General features: G+C 41.2%; 1 pseudogene; it reads left to right on the forward strand.

The window, feature by feature from the left end:
* The first annotated feature begins 12,819 nt into the window (after positions 1–12,819).
* LOC120038394 lies at positions 12,820–18,592 on the forward strand (annotated as a pseudogene).
* Positions 18,593–18,946: the final 354 nt, after the last annotated feature.

An 18,946-nucleotide genomic window follows, 5' to 3' on the forward strand; every position in this document is an offset into this window, starting at 1 on the left:
AAAGCCCTGAAGGTGTGGAGACACTGGCTTGAGGGGCCTAAATACCCTTTCCTCATCTGGACTGACCACCGCAATCTGGAGTATATCCGAGAGGCGAAGAGACTGAATCCGCGTCAAGCTAGGTGGGCCATGTTCTTTACTCGCTTTAGATTTACGATCTCTTACCGACCAGGTTCCCTCAACTCTAAGGCCGACGCGCTGTCTCGTCTCTATGACACGGATGACCGGCCCATCGATCCGACTCCCATCCTTCCAGCCTCTTGTCTGGTGGCCCCGGTGGTATGGGAGGTGGACGCGGACATCGAGCGGGCGTTGAGGGTAGAACCTGTGCCGTCCCAGTGTCCGACTGGCCTTAGGTACGTACCGCTTGGTGTCCGTGATCGATTGATTCGGTGGGCTCACACACTACCTTCTTCGGGTCATCCGGGGATTGAGAGGACAGTGCGGGGTCTTAGGGGGAAATACTGGTGGCCCACCTTGGCTAAGGACGTGAGACTCTATGTCTCCTCCTGCTCGGTATGCGCACAGAGTAAGGCTCCTAGGCACCTGCCGAGAGGGAAGTTACAACCCCTCCCGGTTCCACAACGGCCATGGTCTCATCTATCGGTAGATTTTCTGACTGATCTTCCCCCGTCTCAGGGGAACACTACCGTTCTGGTCGTTGTGGATCGGTTTTCTAAGTCCTGTCGTCTCCTTCCATTGTCTGGTCTCCCTACGGCCCTACAGACTGCGGAGGCTCTATTTACCCACGTCTTCCGGCACTACGGGGTGCCGGAGGACATCGTATCTGATCGAGGTCCCCATATCACGTCCCGGGTGTGGAGGGCGTTTATGGAGCGTCTGGGGGTCTCGGTCAGCCTTACCTCTGGGTATCACCCCGAAAGTAATGGGCAGGTGGAAAGAGTGAACCAGGAAGTGGGTAGGTTTTTGAGGTCGTATTGCCAGGACCGGCCCGGAGAATGGGCGAGGTACGTCCCGTGGGCAGAGTTGGCCCAGAACTCACTCCGCCACTCCTCAACTAACATGTCGCCATTTGAATGAGTACTGGGGTACCAGCCGGTCCTGGCTCCGTGGCATCAGAGCCAGAACGAAGCTCCTGCGGTGGAGGAGTGGGTACAGCGCTCTAGGGAGACCTGGCGGGCAGTCCAGGACTCTCTCAGGCAGGCCAGTGAACGGCAGAAGAAGAGCGCTGACCGCCACCGCAGTGAGGCCCCTGTGTTCGCACCAGGGGACAGGGTCTGGCTCTCGACCCGAAACCTGCCCCTCCGCCTGCCCTGCCGGAAGCTGGGGCCGCAGTGTGTGGGGCCATTTAAAGTCCTGAGGAGGATAAACGAGGTGTGTTATAGATTGCAACTCCCTTCTTACTATCGCATTAACCCCTCGTTTCATGTGTCTCTCCTCAGGCCGGTGGTAGCTGGTCCCCTTCAGGAAGGTGAGGTACCGGAGGTCCCTCCGCCCCCTCTGGATATCGAGGGGTCCCCGGCGTACACAGTACGAGCTATTCTGGACTCGAGACGTCGGGTGAGGGGCCTGCAGTACCTCGTTGACTGGGAGGGGTATGGTCCGGAGGAGAGGTGCTGGGTACCGGGGAGAGACATTTTAGATCCTTCCCTCTTGATTGATTTCCACCGTCGCCACCCGGATTGTCCTGCGCCTCGCCCTCCGGGTCGTCCTCGAGGCCGGGGTCGGCGCGCTGCGGGAGCCGCGCGTCAGAGGGGGGGTACTGTCACGAATCCCGCCGAAGATGGTGCCTCTTCCTGTTCGGGCGGCGCTCGGCGGTCGTCGTCACCTGCCTACTAGCTGCCATCAATTATTTTCTTTTTTGTTTCTGTTAGTTTGGGCTGATTGGGTGCACCTGTTTTGAGTTTAGTTTTGTGGGTAGGCTATTTAAGGGCAGTAAGCCCGCTGGCTTTTGTGCGGGCTTGTTTCTCTGTTATTTGGTGTTGGATTGTTATGTGGATTTATTATTTTTTCCGGACAGTTTAGTCCTGTGTTTTTGGACTCGTATTTTCATGCGCCCGTGTGTTTAGGGCATGATCGTTTTTCCCTGTCTACTGGAAAATAAATCCACGTTCTTGAATCCCTGCTCTCTGCGCTTGACTCCTCCACCCAGTACTCCTAGCAGCTCTGACACAGACTTGATTCAAAATGTTGTGCAGTAATGTCATGCTTGACTGCATTCACTTACCTCCTTACACCATTTGCACACACTGTATACAGACTTTTTCTATTGTGTTATTGACTGTACGTTTGTTAATCCCATGTGTAACTCTGTGTTGTTGTTTGTGTCGCACAGCTTTGTTTTATCTTGGCCAGGTCGCAGTTGTAAATGAGAACTTCTTCTCAACTGGCCTACCTGGTTAAATAATGGTGAAATAATATATTTTTTAAAAATCAGTCTGAAACTTTGCACACATGCTGCTGCCATCTGGTGGCCAAGATTGTAATTGCACCTAGCCTCATGTCATTTTATGGCCTTTCTCTGGCATTTCAAAGAAGATTTAAAAAAAAATATTTTGAAAACAAGTTTTATTGTTTGTATTATCTTTTACCAGATCTAATGTGTTCTATTCTCCTACATTAATTTCACATTTCCACAAACTTCAAAAGTGTTTCCTTTCAAATGGTACCAATAATATGCATATCCTTGCTTCAGGTCCTGAGCTACTGGCAGTTAGATTTAAAAATTCTTTAAACCAAATGGTACAATCAAATGATGGTAAATCAGCTTTTTAGTACCCATGTGGATTGTACTTTTGAAAAAAGCTCTACTTTATTTAAGGGAACATTTTATATTTTAGTTTTACAGAATAAGCAAATTAATTGTCATTTAGCTAAAATCACACTTTATTTATTTGATTTTTAGGTAACATTATTTATATATCATGATGTTTTGATAAGAATGTTGTCACATGGAATGTGGGGTTGATTGTCACTATCAGCTCCATTATAACCATATTGTTCTGGAACATTGCCACGTCCAGTATATAATGAATCCCTGTATAGGAAAAGGGATGCCATTTGGGAAGCAGACAAATGTCTCCCCATGTTCCTAATAATCAGTGTTATGGAGGCTCTGTCACTAGCCACCACTCTGATAGAAGACATATAGCCTTTGAGGACAAAGGTACACTTCAAATACTCATGTACACTTCAAACATTCCAGATTAGATTATGAATCCCTCATTCGGGAAAAGGATACCATTTGGGAAGCAGATAAATGTCTCCCCATGTTCCTAGTAATCAATGTTATGGTGGCTCTGATCGAACAAAGGTACACTTCAAACACTCATGTACACTTCAAACATTCAAGATTAGCCATCCTGTGTGAGTGGTGCACATACCCACTATACCCCCTCCCACAAGTATGGTTGTATAGAAATGCAACGTGGTTGTGTTGCCCTCTGGTGGTTGAGTTAAGTAGGTGCGGTGGAGGAGCAGAGTTTAATTGATGGAATGAGTTGAGTATGAGTTGTGTAGCCTACTCTATGTAATAAGAGGAGATTGTGTGAAAGGGCTGAGGATTTGGATGAGGTTTGTCCTCCATGTTAATGCAGGATCAAACTTTCCTTAGGTTGTTCTTGTTGGTTCTTCATATTAATCTAATCATTATTTTCACCATATGTGTTTTATTTATGATCCTGTATCTGTGTAGTCATGTTATTATTTCATATTATGGATATTTATGATTATTACTTCTTATTTAATTTGTACTATCAGATATTGGCCTAACATTTAAAAAAAATAGATATACAGGTTTAAATGAGAACACTTAAATTTCACGGTACTGTCACTCACTATATATTAAACAGAATGGGTCGATTGCAACCACTGATGGCAGCTAGATTATAGCCAGCTGGTCTCTAATTAAACCATGGACACCCAGGATATCCCCCTCACAGCTGATTTCAATAGCAACCATCATCCGCCACCGATTTACCGCTGCTTAATTAACGTTAATGTCGGGCTTATCGTTTAGTCCTGATTGCAACAAACGGTTTTCAAGACGATTACGCCCTCTGTTGGGTGTTATCATTTTTAGTTGAGCAGATTATGGGCAACAGCACCTCTTCAACCTCAGGAGGCTGAAGAAATTTGGTTTGTCACCTAAAACCCTCACAAACGTTTATAGATGCACAATTGAGAGCATCCTGTTGGGCTGTATCACCGCATGGTACGGCAACTGCACCGCCAACAACCGCAGGGCTCTCCATGGGGTGGTGCGGTCTGTACAACGCATCACCGGGGGCAAACTACCTGCCTTGCCGGACACCTACAGCACCCGATGTCACAGGAAGGCCAAGAAGATCGTCAAGGATAACAACCACCCGAGCCACTGCCTGTTCACCCTTCTATCATCCAGAATGCGAGGTCAGTACAGGTGCATCAAAGCTGGGACAAAGAGACTGAAAAACTACTTATATCCCAAGGCCATCAGACTGTTACCGTAAATAGCCATTACTAGAGAGGCTTACATACACAGATTTGAAATTGAAATTGTTGGCCACTTTAATAAATGGAATACTAGCCACTTTAATAATATCACTAATTTTACATATCTTGCATTACTAATGTCATAGTATAGAATACAGTTTATACATATCTACTGTATCTCAGTCTATGCCCCTCTGACATTGCTCATCCATATATTTATATTAGTCTTAATTCCATTCCATGTGGATTAGGTATTTGTTGTGAAATTGTTAGATATTACTTGTTAGATATTGCTGCACTGTCGGAAGTAGAAGAACAAGCATTTTGCTGCACCTGCAATAACATCTGCTAAACACGTGAATGTGATAAATAACATTTGATTTGATTGATTTGATTGAAATAAAAATGTTTGATCCATTTTAGAATAAGGCTGTAACGTAACAAAATGTGGAAAAAGTTCAAAGGGGTCTGAAATCTTAGGTGAGTACATGGGGAGATCTCTGCAGATGATCTGGTCTAAATCACTGATACAGGTCCTAAAGTTTAACTAAGTCATTGGCCCGCCCCCGTGAGCACAGACATGATCTGGTGTCAAAGACCCGCCTTTTCTATTGTTACGAATTAAACCCCCTCCTGGGGAAATCGTCTGCAGACCACGCGTACCTCAGTCAGCTGAGGGGTCAAAGGTTTGAGTTTAGACTAAGCAAACCCACAGCGTGAGCTGTGATTGCGAATAGTTATTAGATTACTAACCATACCACGTGGAGCATTGGCTACACGGCTGGAAATGGTTCAACTCTGAGACTATCGATCCCTTCAGAATAAAAGCAAATCTTAGATAATAATTACTAATCTGTAGCTAGAAATTATGTCAACCTGGGATGCGACGACCGACAATGAGATTTAATGAGCCATTCGCAGTTTCACTATGAGAACATTTCTGAATGGTACTCTGAAGTATCCATTCTAACCACGAAAGACTGATCTTCAGGGATGCAAAGAGAGAGAGACAATGATGAACTGACTCTCCAACAGAAGGACTGACGATTCCAACAGAGATCATGATGACACACTGGGCAGAAATATATATATTGATTGCAATTATTCCCGAATGAGTGAGGGTTCATGTGCAAAGGATTAGCATTTCAATTCATATAATTATAGTAGTACTGTGTGTAGTGTAGAAAACAGTTGAAAATATACCCAGCTATTCCTGTAGAAACGGTACAAGTCCCTTTCCATCACATTTTGTTGAATTAGTAAAAGCAACAATACCCGGTGCCACATTCTTGTTATTGGAAATAAGAAGTCCCCTGAATCTCCCTGGGAAAAGACACACACACACAACTTAAAAAATATATATTTTAAATTGATTTTTTCCATATGGTTTGTACTAATTAACCTTTCTAGTGTCGGTGCAGTATCCTGAATTTCCGCCTGTCTGACGTGCACAAAGTAAACTGCCTGTTACTCAGGCCCAGAAGCTAGGATATGCATAGATAGAAAAAACTCTGAAGTTTCTAAAACTGTTAAAATAATATCTGTAAGTATAACAGAACTGATTTAGCAGGCGAAAACCCAAGGAAAATCGATCCGGAAAATCTTTTTTTGGAGCTTGGAATGACTTCCAATGCAATGCTATTGAAAGATCTAATTTCCACCTCTCAGATTGCAGTTCCTATGGCTTACACTAGATGTCAACAGTCTTTATACAAGGTTTTAGGCTTGTTTTTTTTTTAAATGAAGAAGTATTTGTTGTCTTTCCAAGTTGAGCGCCAGGGCAAAAGTTGTATTTTTGCGCGCGTGAACGTGGGCGTACTCTTCGTGCTTTTCCTTTTCTATTGAACATAGTAATCTCCGTCTGAAATATTATTGTTTATTTAGATATTAGACAACATGAGGATTAATAAAAAACATTGTTTGACTCGTTTGGACGAACTTTGCTGGGAACTTTTTAGAATCCTTTGTATGCATGATGAAGGAGGGGATTATTGAATTCAGTGGCGCCAACTAAACAGCGTTTTTGGGATATAAAGAATGACTTTATCGAACAAAACGGCCATTCATTGTGTAGCTGGGACCCTTGGGATTGCAAAAAGAGGAAGATCTTCAAAAGTAAGTGATTTATTTTATCGCTATTTGTTATTTCGTGATGCCTGTGCTGGTTTAGAAAATATGCTAATGTGTGGCGCTGTCCTCAGACAAATGAATGCTATGCTTTCGCCTTAAAGCCTTTTTGAAATCTGACAATGCAGTTCGATTACCAAGATTCTAAGCTAAAGAATCATGTATGACACTTGTATTTTCATGAATGCTTAACATTACGATTTTGTATTTTGAATTTGGCGCGCTCAGATTTCACCGGATGTTGTCGAATTTGATCCCGCTAGCGGGATCTCGGTGCTGAGAGGGCGGAGAGTGGGCGAAACCACTTGACCAGGAATTGTAAGGTTCTATTTTTGGTATCCTTTGGGAAATTGTGGTTCAAATACATACAGGATCATTGAGTAGGAATTTATTTATAACATGGAATAAATACGGTTATGTTAGTACACTATAATCAAAGTGCTTTCTAGTTATTTATTCCTGCTTGTTTAAAGACATGTTGGCACCATATCCGTGCAACACCTCTTTAATCCAGGGCATAAAGAAAGGGATTTTCATGTACACATGAGGATATTGGGAATCATCACATCTCTCAGCATAATTAAAAGCAACGATACCCTGTGCCTTGTTGTTACAAATAAGAGGTCCCCATGAATCTCCCTGGAACACAGAACAACAGGAATTAGAGAACAGACATACAGAAGTGTGATTGTGAAAGGAGAATAAGTGAACACTTCAAAGACTGTTTTAGTGTTCCAGTACAGTAATGTTACACATAAATAAACACTGCTTATCTGATCAACTAAAACCTGTACTGGTTGTCCTCTACAGCATGTTGATTTGATTTGATTTGGATCTATTTTAGTCCCCATTTGGACTAATCTTCCAAGAGTCCTTAAACATTAAAATACAATGTATAATACAAACACATTTTCACATATAACACACTTTTACAAACATACATAATATACTAACATAATGACCCAATAAATACTCAATCTGAAAAATATTGATTCTTCATCTACTATAGTCCCACAATATTTCTATCTATAATATTTAAATCGTTGTAAAATAATGTTTACATTTATATATTGAAAGGTTTCTAGTTTGCTCAGTTAATTTATTCAATTTCTTTATTGCTCTAAATCGAAATGTTATTTTGCCTATTTCTCTTTTCTGTCTGGATAACGCATAGATTGTGGACAATCTATTCCTAGTATTTACGGAATGTCTATCTCTTACCACCTGAATACCGTTGTGAATAGAACTTGGCCGTTTTAAATGATGTATATTATGAAATAAAATAAGCATGTTTTTTTTCAATTATCTTGTCGATTGATGACCAACCAAGAACATTGCGCATGACTGCAACAGAAGAACCATATCTCCACCTTAAAACAATCCTTGCTGCTTTGTTCTGTGCATTCTGCAGCCTCCTAACTTTACTTGATGATGCATTTCCCCAGACCACAGAACAGTAGTTCACCTGACTCTCAATTAATGCTTAATGTTGTTTTTTTTTACATAGATTAGTTATTTGAGACGACCATGATAAGCAGTTGTCTAGCTGCTCTCCCAATAGTTTGGTTTCTGCCACTTCTTCAATTTGTACTCCTCCCATACTTAATTGTATCCTATGCTGTTTTGGCCTTTTCTTACTTGAACAGACCAACATAACTTTGGTTTTCTTGGTGTTTAAAACAAGTTTGTTTTGGGCAAATCCACTCCCTGATATTCTCCAAATCTCCTTGTAAAGCCTGTTGTACCTGTTGAACGGATTGACTTGCTGCATAAATTGTAGTATCATCTGCAAATATAGTAGCTTGAGTTTCAACTAAGGCATAGGGAAGGTCGTTGGTATATATTAAATAAAGAAATGGCCCAAGGCAGCTGCCCTGCGGTATTCCACAGTTTAACACATGAGGGGAAGAAAATGAACCATTGATATAGGTGGACTGTTTCCTGTCAGTTAGTTATGACTGTACCCAATTCAATGCTACCTCCTTAAAACCATAATGCATTAATTTTGTTAAAATTATTTCATGATACACTAAATAAAATGCTGCACTGAAATCTAAAAATAGTACACCCACAAACTTGCCATTATCCATCGCATTGAGCCACTGGTCAGTCATGTCAACCAATAGTGGAATGGTTTTTGCGATAAGCATGCTGATTGGCTGTAATCAGATCATTCTTTTCCATGTACTCCCACATTTGTCTACTCACAATACCCTCCAATATCTTACTGAGTGTAGGCAGTAGACTAATTTGTAGACTATTGGCAGGAGTAATGGGTTCTTTGCAGTTTTTCTGAATAGGACACAGTTTCGCATGCTTCCATACATTTGCAAACATCCCCTTTTCGAGTGACCAATTCAATATGTATCTCAGTGGAACTGCAGTCTGGGGAGCAGCACAGCGAAGCAAAAAATTGTCCATAATACCATAACCTGTAGATTTCCCATCAGGTAATGACTTCAATAGGTTTAACACCTCCTCCACTGACACCGTTTGCAGACTAAAAGAGCAGATCTTGTTGCTCATAATATGATCATCAATCCATTGGACAATAGCTTGTTTGGAAGAATGTATGTCTACATTGTTGCTCAGTAATTACATTTTCTGTGTAAAAAAATCTGCAAAATGATTGGCAATATCAACTGGTTTTGTTATTATTCCAGCCAACATGTCTGATTATTTAAATGTTTTACAGCGAAAACACCACGTATATTTATGTTAGCTCACCACCAAATACAAAAAAGCACAGACATTTCTTTCACAGCACAGGTAGCTTGCACAAAACCCCCAAATAGAGATAGAATTAGTCACTAACCAAGAAACAACTTCATCAGATGACAGTCTTATAACATGTTATACAATAAATCTATGTTTTGTTCGAAAAATTTGCATATTTCAGGTATAAATGATAGTTTTACATTGCAGCTACAATCACAAATATCACCAAAGCAGCTAGAACAATTACAGAGACCAACATGAAATACCTAAATACTCATCATAAAACATTTTTGAAAAATACATGGTGTACAGCAAATGAAAGACAAACATCTTGTGAATCCAGCCAATATTTCAGATTTTTTAAGTGTTTTACAGCGAAAACACAATATAGCATTATATTAGCTTACCACAATAGCCAAACACACAACCGCATTCATTCACCGCAAAGGTAGCAATAGCGAAAAAAACAGCAAAAGATATACATTTATTCACTAACCTTGACAAACTTCATCAGCTGACAGTCCTATAACATCATATTACACAATACAGATATGTTTTGTTCGAAAATGTGCATATTTAGCAGTACAAATTGTGGTTTTACAATGTGAATACGTAGCCAAACTGCACAAAATTATCCGGATATATTTCTGACACTCACCTAATCTAATCAAAGAACTCATCATAAACTTTACTAAAAAAATACATGTTGTACAGCAAATGAAAGATACACTAGTTCTTAATGCAATCGCAGTGTTAGAATTCTAAAAATAACTTTAGTACGACATACAGCTTACGTTATAGCGAGACAGCGCCTGCAATGAGGGCGAAAAATAGTACTAAACATTTTCCACAGAAATACGAAATAACATCATAAATTGTTCCTACTTTTGCTGAGCTTCCATCAGAATCTTGTACAAGGGGTCCTTTGTCCTGAACAATCGTTGTTTGGTTTTAGAATGTCCTTTTCTCCTGTCGATATTAGCAACCAAAGATAGCCAAGTGGAGCGAAGCTGTCCATCTTCACCAAACGCAGAGAACGGAAACCGCCAAAACTCCCAATAAACTTTCAATAATCTGATAAAACTATATTGAAAAAACATACTTTACGATGATATTACCACATGTATCAAATAAAATCAAAGCCGGAGATATTAGCCGTCTATAACGAAAGCTTTTCAGAACGCAATCCAGGGTTCCTTCCCGCGCCTTGCTGAACAAAGGAAATAGTGGATCACGTCATTCCAAGAGCTCTTGTTCGACCTCAGATCAAGCTAGACACCCCATTCCACCTCTCACTGCCTCTTGACATCTAGTGGAAGGCGTATGAAGTGCATGTATATCCATAGATTTCAAGCCAATGAATAGGAAGGCCCTGGAACAGAGCCTCGATTTCAGATTTTTCACTTCCTGACAGGAAGTTTGGTGCAAAATGAGTTCTGTTTTACTCACAGATATAATTCAAACGGTTTTAAAAACTTGAGAGTGTTTTCTATCCAATAGTAATAATAATATGCATATTGTACAATCTAGAATAGAGTACGAGGCCGTTTAAATTGGGCACAATTTTATCCCAAAGTGAAAATAGCGCCCCCCTATCCCAAACAGGTTTTAAAGTCCCCGGCTACTAGGGTGAGCGTTTTGTTGTTTTCTTATGGCGGAATACAGCTCATTCAATGCGGTCATCAATGCGGTCATTCAATGCGGTCAATGCGGTCATTGAAACAGCTACGGAAAAAAATATGAAAACTCTCTAGGTAGATAGTGTGGTCTACAGTTTATCATGAGGAACTCTACCTCAGGCGAGCAATAGCTCGAGACATCCTTAGATATCGTGCACCAGCTGTTATTTACAAAAATACAAAGTCCGCCGCCCCTTGTCTTACTAGACGCCGCTGTTCTATCCTGCCGGTGCAGCGTATAACCAGCCAGCTGTATGTTGATAGTGTCACAGCCTGCCGGTACAGTGTATAACCAGCCGGCTGTATGTTGATAGTGTCACAGCCAGCCGGTGCAGTGTATAACCAGCCACCTCTTGTCTTACCAGACGCCGCTGTTCTATCCTGCCGGTGCAGCGTATAACCAGCCAGCTGTATGTTGATAGTGTCACAGCCTGCCGGTGCAGCGTATAACCAGCCAGCTGTATGTTGATAGTGTTACAGCCTGCCGGTACAGCGTATAACCAGCCAGCTGTATGTTGATAGTGTCACAGCCTGCCGGTGCAGCGTATAACCAGCCAGCTGTATGTTGATAGTGTCACAGCCTGCCGGTGCAGCGTATAACCAGCCAGCTGTATGTTGATAGTGTCACAGCCTGCCGGTGCAGCGTATAACCAGCCAGCTGTATGTTGATAGTGTCACAGCCTGCCGGTACAGCGTATAACCAGCCAGCTGTATGTTGATAGTGTCGTTGTTCAGCCACGACTCAGTGAAGGATAAGATATTACAGTTTTGAATGTCCCGTTGGTAGTTTAATCTTCCACGTAGGTCATCTATTATATTGTCCAAAGATGCACGTTTGCTAGCACAATGGAAGGAAGTGGGGGTTTATTCGATCGCCTAAAAATTCTCGCTCTTTGGCCCCTTTTTCTCCTCCTTCTCTTCCCGCAAATCACAGGGATCTGGGCCTGTTCCTGGGAGAGCAGATTATCATTCTGTAAAATCACAGGGATCTGGGCCTGTTCCTGGTAGAGCAGATTATCATTCGGTAAAATCACAGGGATCTGGGCCTGTTCCTGGGAGAGCAAATTATCATTCTGTAAAATCACAGGGATCTGGGCCTGTTCCTGGGAGAGCAGATTATCATTCTGTAAAATCACAGGGATCTGGGCCTGTTCCTGGGAGAGCAGATTATCATTCTGTAAAATCACAGGGATCTGGGCCTGTTCCTGGGAGAGCAGATTATCATTTAGTAAAATCACAGGGATCTAGGCCTGTTCCTGGGAGAGCAGATTATCATTCTGTAAAATCACAGGGATCTGGGCCTGTTCCTGGGAGAGCAGATTATCATTCTGTAAAATCACAGGGATCTGGGCCTGTTCCTGGGAGATCAGATTATCATTCTATAAAATCACAGGGATCTGGGCCTGTTCCTGGGAGAGCAGATTATCATTCTGTAAAATCACAGGGATCTGGGCCTGTTCCTGGGAGAGCAGATTATCAATCTGTAAAATCACAGGGATCTGGGCCTGTTCCTGGGAGAGCAGATTATCATTCTGTAAAATCACAGGGATCTGGGCCTGTTCCTGGGAGAGCAGATTATCATTCTGTAAAATCACAGGGATCTGGGCCTGTTCCTGGGAGAGCAGATTATCATTCTGTATATCATTCTGGAAGGTGTTCTTAATGTTTGGTAGTGTTTTACAATTGGCAAATTGTGAGGTTCCGAACTGGGCACGTGAGACTGTATCTCCTCCTATGTTATAGTGATGTGATGATTTAGATTATAATAACTTTAGTTCAAATACAGATAAATTGCTGTTATTCTGTATTTTCAATGAAATGGTTTAGCTTTCATTCTCTTTTATTTCAGGGGGAGAAAGAAATGGCTCATGAAGATGGATCGAGGTGTGACAACATTACTTCAGCCTTCGGTTTTGAACTTATGAAGGCCTTCATTTTTCACTTGTTATTGCACACTTGCAGTACTACTTTGTAGTACACTGTACCACAATACTATAATGCTAATATTCAGAATTTTATGGTGATGGTGATTATTTATACATTGGTGATTATTTATGCAGTAAATTGTGTGAAATGTTGTTAATGGTGCAGCTTTAACATTTTTGGGGAATACATTTTCTCGTCCCATGTACGCCAAATTATAGTTAGTTACTAACCAGAAAAACGGTGTAAAATAATCAATTTAGCCATGAATGTCTATCATCAAATGAACCATTCATAATGGCATTGTTTTGTACCCCTGACATTCCATTAGGATGTTCCAAGACCAGCTGGCGGAGAAGGTCCGGCCCTTCATAGACTTAATAGACGACATGAGATTCCATCGGGATAGATAAGGAGCTGCCACTGCCAACCATTGCTGTGGTGGGAGACCAGAGTTCAGGAAAGAGCTCTGTGCTTGAGACCCTTTCTGGGGTGGCGCTGCCCAGAGGGACTGGTGAGATTCTGTATTGTTTTCTGAACATACAAAAAGTATTGAAATCAATATTAGCATTTTAAATGTCATTCCTAAATCACACAAAGTCTGTGAAAGTGGTTGTGTAACTGAGACATGATTTGGGCATTGACTAGTTTTTGGTTTGAAGATGCTGAAGTTGGTGATTGATGCCAGTGGCTTGGTAAACAATCCTGAAGCAGGTTTTCACACTGACCTTGTCCATAGACGAGGTCAGGAAACAGACAGTACAATAGGACCACAGAGACACGGATATTACTGAAATGTATAGAATCTTCAAATTAACTTGATAACCACAGAAAAACTTTGCAGAAAATGTTAACTGTACATGAGTTTTCTAACCATTTAGTCAGACACTGTAAATGTCTGACATGCTTTCTGAACATTAGAGCAACCTTGTTGTCTGTAGCCTGCAGAAGTTTTATATTTATCATGAAATCCATGTCCCGGTCCATTGTTGACTGTACTGTCATATTGTATTGATTGTTCTGTAAATACAGTATAATGATATGTCATTGGTACTTCCTTCTATCCAGGTATTGTCACCAGGTGCCCACTGCTACTTAAACTCTGTAACGACAGGACAGTGAAATGGGAGGCTGTCATCTCATACGGAGGAGGGAAAGTCATTGAATTTGACGAACCTTCAGAAGTCGTGAGACACGTTGAACAAGGTGAGATGGGAACAAACACACAAAAACACACACAAACACACACACAAACACACACAAACACACACATTAACCAGTGGAGGCTCCTCAGAGGAGGAAGGGGAGGACCATCCTCCTCAGTGAATTTCAGAAACATTTAAATAGCGAAACATTTAAAAAGTTATATTTTTTAAATAAAACTATACTAAATATAGCCCTATGTCCACCCAATCAAAGGATCAGAAAATGAATCTATTACAGAGTGCATAATCTACAGCTAGCTAGCCCTGCAAGACATAACATGTGGTGAGTAGGTTACTGAAATAGAGAGAAAGACAATAGGAACTGTTTTGAAAAGAGAGCTAGCTATATTTCATATTATTTTCACTTTCACTTACTTAGCTTGCGAAGTTAGCTAGCTAGTTTAGCCCACTCAGACACCAGGCTCAAACAGAGAGGGATGGCTATGGCTATCCAACGAAGTAACTCTTCCAAGTCAAGGTAAGTTTAATAAATTGTTAGCCACTGATGCCCTCCGATGTAACTGCTAAACTGCTTGCTGCTGACTGAACACTGTACTGCATGATTGTAGCAGGTTTACTAACGTGTTAGCTCTAGTAGCTATGTTGACTATGATGATATAATATGGTGACATCAATGTCGGCTGTGTGTAGAGCTGATATGAAGGTTTGGCTTGGAAATGTTTTTTCGTCTGGTCACAGACAGCTGATGTGTTGTGCACTGAAGTCAACAAGCGAAGGGTAAAGGTGAGAGGAGGGGAGCGCGTAGATGGGAGGAGGATGTATATATACACTGATCAAAGGGATCATGCTGTTTGTATGTGGCTGCTATGAAAGTGAACTGTGATTGCGTGTGATCAGGGGTGTTTTCATTACACCAATTCTGTTGAAAAATGTTTCTTAAACGGACGCAAACGGAAACAAAACAAGGATAAACATACCTGAATTTGTCCAATAGAAACTCTCGTTTGCAACTGTTGGACTAATGATAACACCCTAGATCAGCATGATGCAGCCAGAGTGTGCGAGGTGGTATTGAATGTGTCAGTGTCTATCACCTTGACTACTAAACATTCTCTCAACTTCTGCACCTGCCTTGTAAACTTTCATTCATAGGTTAGGTTGTAGTATGATGAGTATGATGTACTAGCCTAAACCTATTGATGTTACACTGAGCTGTGTGAATGGAATATGAATGACAGTCATCCAATATGCTGTAATAGAAATAAGGCCATGCTCATAAAAAAAAGATATTGTTCTTCCTTATCTTAAACGGAACATACTGCCACTGACATTGACATATCTATTATCATTTATTGTGGAAAAGTTTGTATGGTATTTACCATAGACAACTACAGAATATATATTATAATAAGATTAGCTTTATCTGGGTATAAGACAGACAACAAACAAATAATAAAACACATCAATATTTTCCCATTGATTTAACAGCTCAGAATGCGTTAGCTGGAAAGGGCGTGGGGATATGTGAAGACCTGATCACTCTGAAGATCACATCCTCCACGGTGTGTGACCTCAGTCTGATTGACTTACCAGGGATCACCAGGGTGGCTGTGAAAGGACAACCAGAAGACATTGGAGTCCAAGTAAGTCTGTCGTTAGAGTATAGCTTTTGGACTTTGTCCAGTACATTGTTTGGTTTATCTCATGACTCTTGGTTCTCCTCTCATGATTCACTAATGATGAATTATTTTAACCAGGTGTACAGACTTGTTCCATAACTGCTAGCAAGGTACATGTAGCTATGATGGTTGATTCTGGTGAAAGGTACTTTGAATGTGTTGACTTGAGGAAGATTGAGCTTCAGAACCATGAAGAACAGAGGTGCCCCACACAGGGCGATATTCACGGTAGCAAGCGGTCTGATACCCCTCTCTGTCACGCCCGCTCTCCCTCCCTGGCGCCAGGCCTACCCGTCATCATACAAAACATGTATCAAACACGCACAGATGCGCTCATTGAACTCACCTGGACTCCTTCACTTTGTTGATTATCTGTTATCTGATATATCTGTCTGTTTCCTTGGTTGTGTTCCCTGTGTCCGCATTGTTCCGTGTTGTTATGTGTTCCTGTTCAGACGCTGTTCCTGTTCCGTTTCATGTCCATCAGCTATTAAACCATCTCCTTTACCTGTTCTCATCTCCTGCCCTAACAAGTGCTCCACACAGGGCGATATCACAGTAACAAGTGGTTTTATACCCTCTCGTGGATTAATCAAATAACTTGATCAAAGTCTTGAATCCTGACTGCTTTGTCACATTCTTCTTCCTTTTTTGCTAGATCAATAATCTCATTTCGAAATTCATAAAGAATAAGAGAACCATTATTTTGGCGGTGGTACCATGTAATGTTGACATAGCAACAACAGAGGCCCTGAAAATGGCACAACAAGTGGATCCTGAAGGCACAAGAACTCTGGGTAAAGAAATTATATAGATACATTTATTTTTTATACGTTTTTTGTATTAGTAAAGTTCTCATAATGCTTTTCATTTGTCTTCAAGCCATTCTGACAAAGCCAGACCTGATAGACCCGGGAGCAGAGAAGAATGTGTTGGAAATTGTCCACAATAGAGTCATCTTTCTCAATATGGGTTATGTCATTGTGAAATGTCGTGGTCAGAAGCAAATTGATGAAAACATGTCAATATCCCGTGCGATTGAGGAGGAGTTGGCATTCTTCCGAAATCACGAGCACTTCAGGTAAAATGTCTTCTTGCCATGTGTTAAGTAACTTGCATCTTTGTTTTTGATGGCTTCACATCTGAAAATGTTCAGGGCCCCAAACTGTTGGTTTTAGGATTTTATGAAAAAAGTATATTTTTCCAGATATCCTTTGAGAGTAGTTCCATATTGTGTTGATGAATGAGAGTCCCTCTCCTCCCTTCTCTTACATTTATGCATATTGTACTTTTTAACATTCAAAATCAAATAGCTAAATGATCCTTGGTATGATCATAAAACAATTCCATACGTTATCTTAGCAAATATCTCTAACTTAAACAGATGCATTTATTTTGTATTATGTTAATTAGATATATGTGGGGGCGTGACCATTGTAGGCCAAAGGTTATACCAAGTTATGGCCAATGTTTGGGATGAAATAATGTGTTTGTTATTTTTCTCTCCTTTTCAATGTATAGCTCCCTCCTGCGTGAGGAGAAGGCAACCACCACGTGCCTAGCCACCAAGCTCAGCAATGCCCTGGTCAAACAGATCAAGGTTAGTCCAACCACATACCTGATGGTCATCTGTTCCTACTACACCCAGTGTACACTGGAAAACATGTGGTCTGGTACCTATTAACTTGTATGTTTGCTCCTGGTCAGAAATCCTTGCCCCAGATGTCAGAGAAGATAAAGGAGCAGCTGGGGGAGGTAAAGCATTCGTTGAGTCAAATAGAGGGCGGGCCTCCAATGGAACCTGAAGAGAAGAGGAAGTACCTCATTCAGGTGAGTACATTTTTCATCTTCCATCTTTCAGCTTCGTAAACCTCTTCTGTACACAATCTCTATAAAAATGTATGATGTAGGGTTGGAAGCCATACTGTTGCACAGTAGTCCAGGTGTGTTATTGTCATGGTTTGGTAAATTGTCAGGAGAATGTCCTATAGAGAATTTGGGCAATGGTACCTGGTGTAAAGGCATCAACTCTATTTCACATCCTCTGCCATTTGGATTGGTCAGATTTGCAACACAGGTGTAAGAGTAGACGCACTGTCCAGAAAAATAAATAAAACAGCATTATAATGTTCTCAACACTCCAACTTCCTCCACTCTCCTTCCTTAATTTCCCCTGATTATGTTTGTCACAAGGATAAACATTACTTTACCTTGATAGCTGATCTTACAAAAACACTTGGACAAGCCAGTGTAAGATACTTATTGTTTAATATCTGTAGAAGACGTAAGGATGGATGGGTCTTGTGGAGCCATTTCATTAAACAGTAATCCAAAAGTACTAAATGTTAAACATTTAAACAGGTATGTTTTATTGTTATGTTTCCATCTTCAGGTCATAACAGAGTTCAATGAGCAAATTACCCAACTGTCCCAAGGGGATATTATCGTTGAGGAAAATCTGTTTGAGCTCATGCGAAAGGAATTTACAGAGTGGATGGAACGTCTCAAAAATGCCAAATCACATTGTAGGTACAATTTTGAATAACCTGGGTATTGCTCATCATACTACCATGTCTAACCAATAAATATTTATGTTTCTAAATATCCCTAATATTTACTGATATAGTTAATATACTACTAATAGTTATGTCATACAACAGTGATTATAATCTCCAATGAATTATTAACATTGTTTTCCTGAATTTAGACCACAAAGTAGTGCAACAAGTGGTGGATGAATATGATCAGGAGCACAGGGGAAGTGAGCTGCCAGGGATTCAGTAACTACAGGGTATTTCAACATGTTGTTCAGAAAACTAGTGTGAACTTAAGAGACCAGCTATGATGACACTACAGACAATCAGAGGTAAGTGACCAAAAGCCCTTGTCTCGTCTACTCCATCTCTCCCCCTCTGGCGCTTGGTGTCACCAGTTTATTCATTATTACGCAAACCTGCATCATCGTTGCGCCCTCATGAGATTCACCTGGACACCGTCACCTTCCTGATTACCTCACTTATATCTGTCACTCCCTTTGGTTCTTTTCCTCAGGCGTTATGTTTCTGTTACTGTGTTTCATGTCTGTACGCTACTCATGTTCTTGTTTTGTTTCATTTTGTGAGTATTAACTTCTACTTGCACACCATCCCGGATCCGGGAGCACCCCCCACAGTAAAAAGCTGACTAGCATAGCCTAGCATAGCGTCACAAGTAAATACTA

Source organism: Salvelinus namaycush, unplaced genomic scaffold (assembly GCF_016432855.1).
Source record: "Salvelinus namaycush isolate Seneca unplaced genomic scaffold, SaNama_1.0 Scaffold2176, whole genome shotgun sequence".
Lineage (NCBI taxonomy): Eukaryota > Metazoa > Chordata > Actinopteri > Salmoniformes > Salmonidae > Salvelinus > Salvelinus namaycush.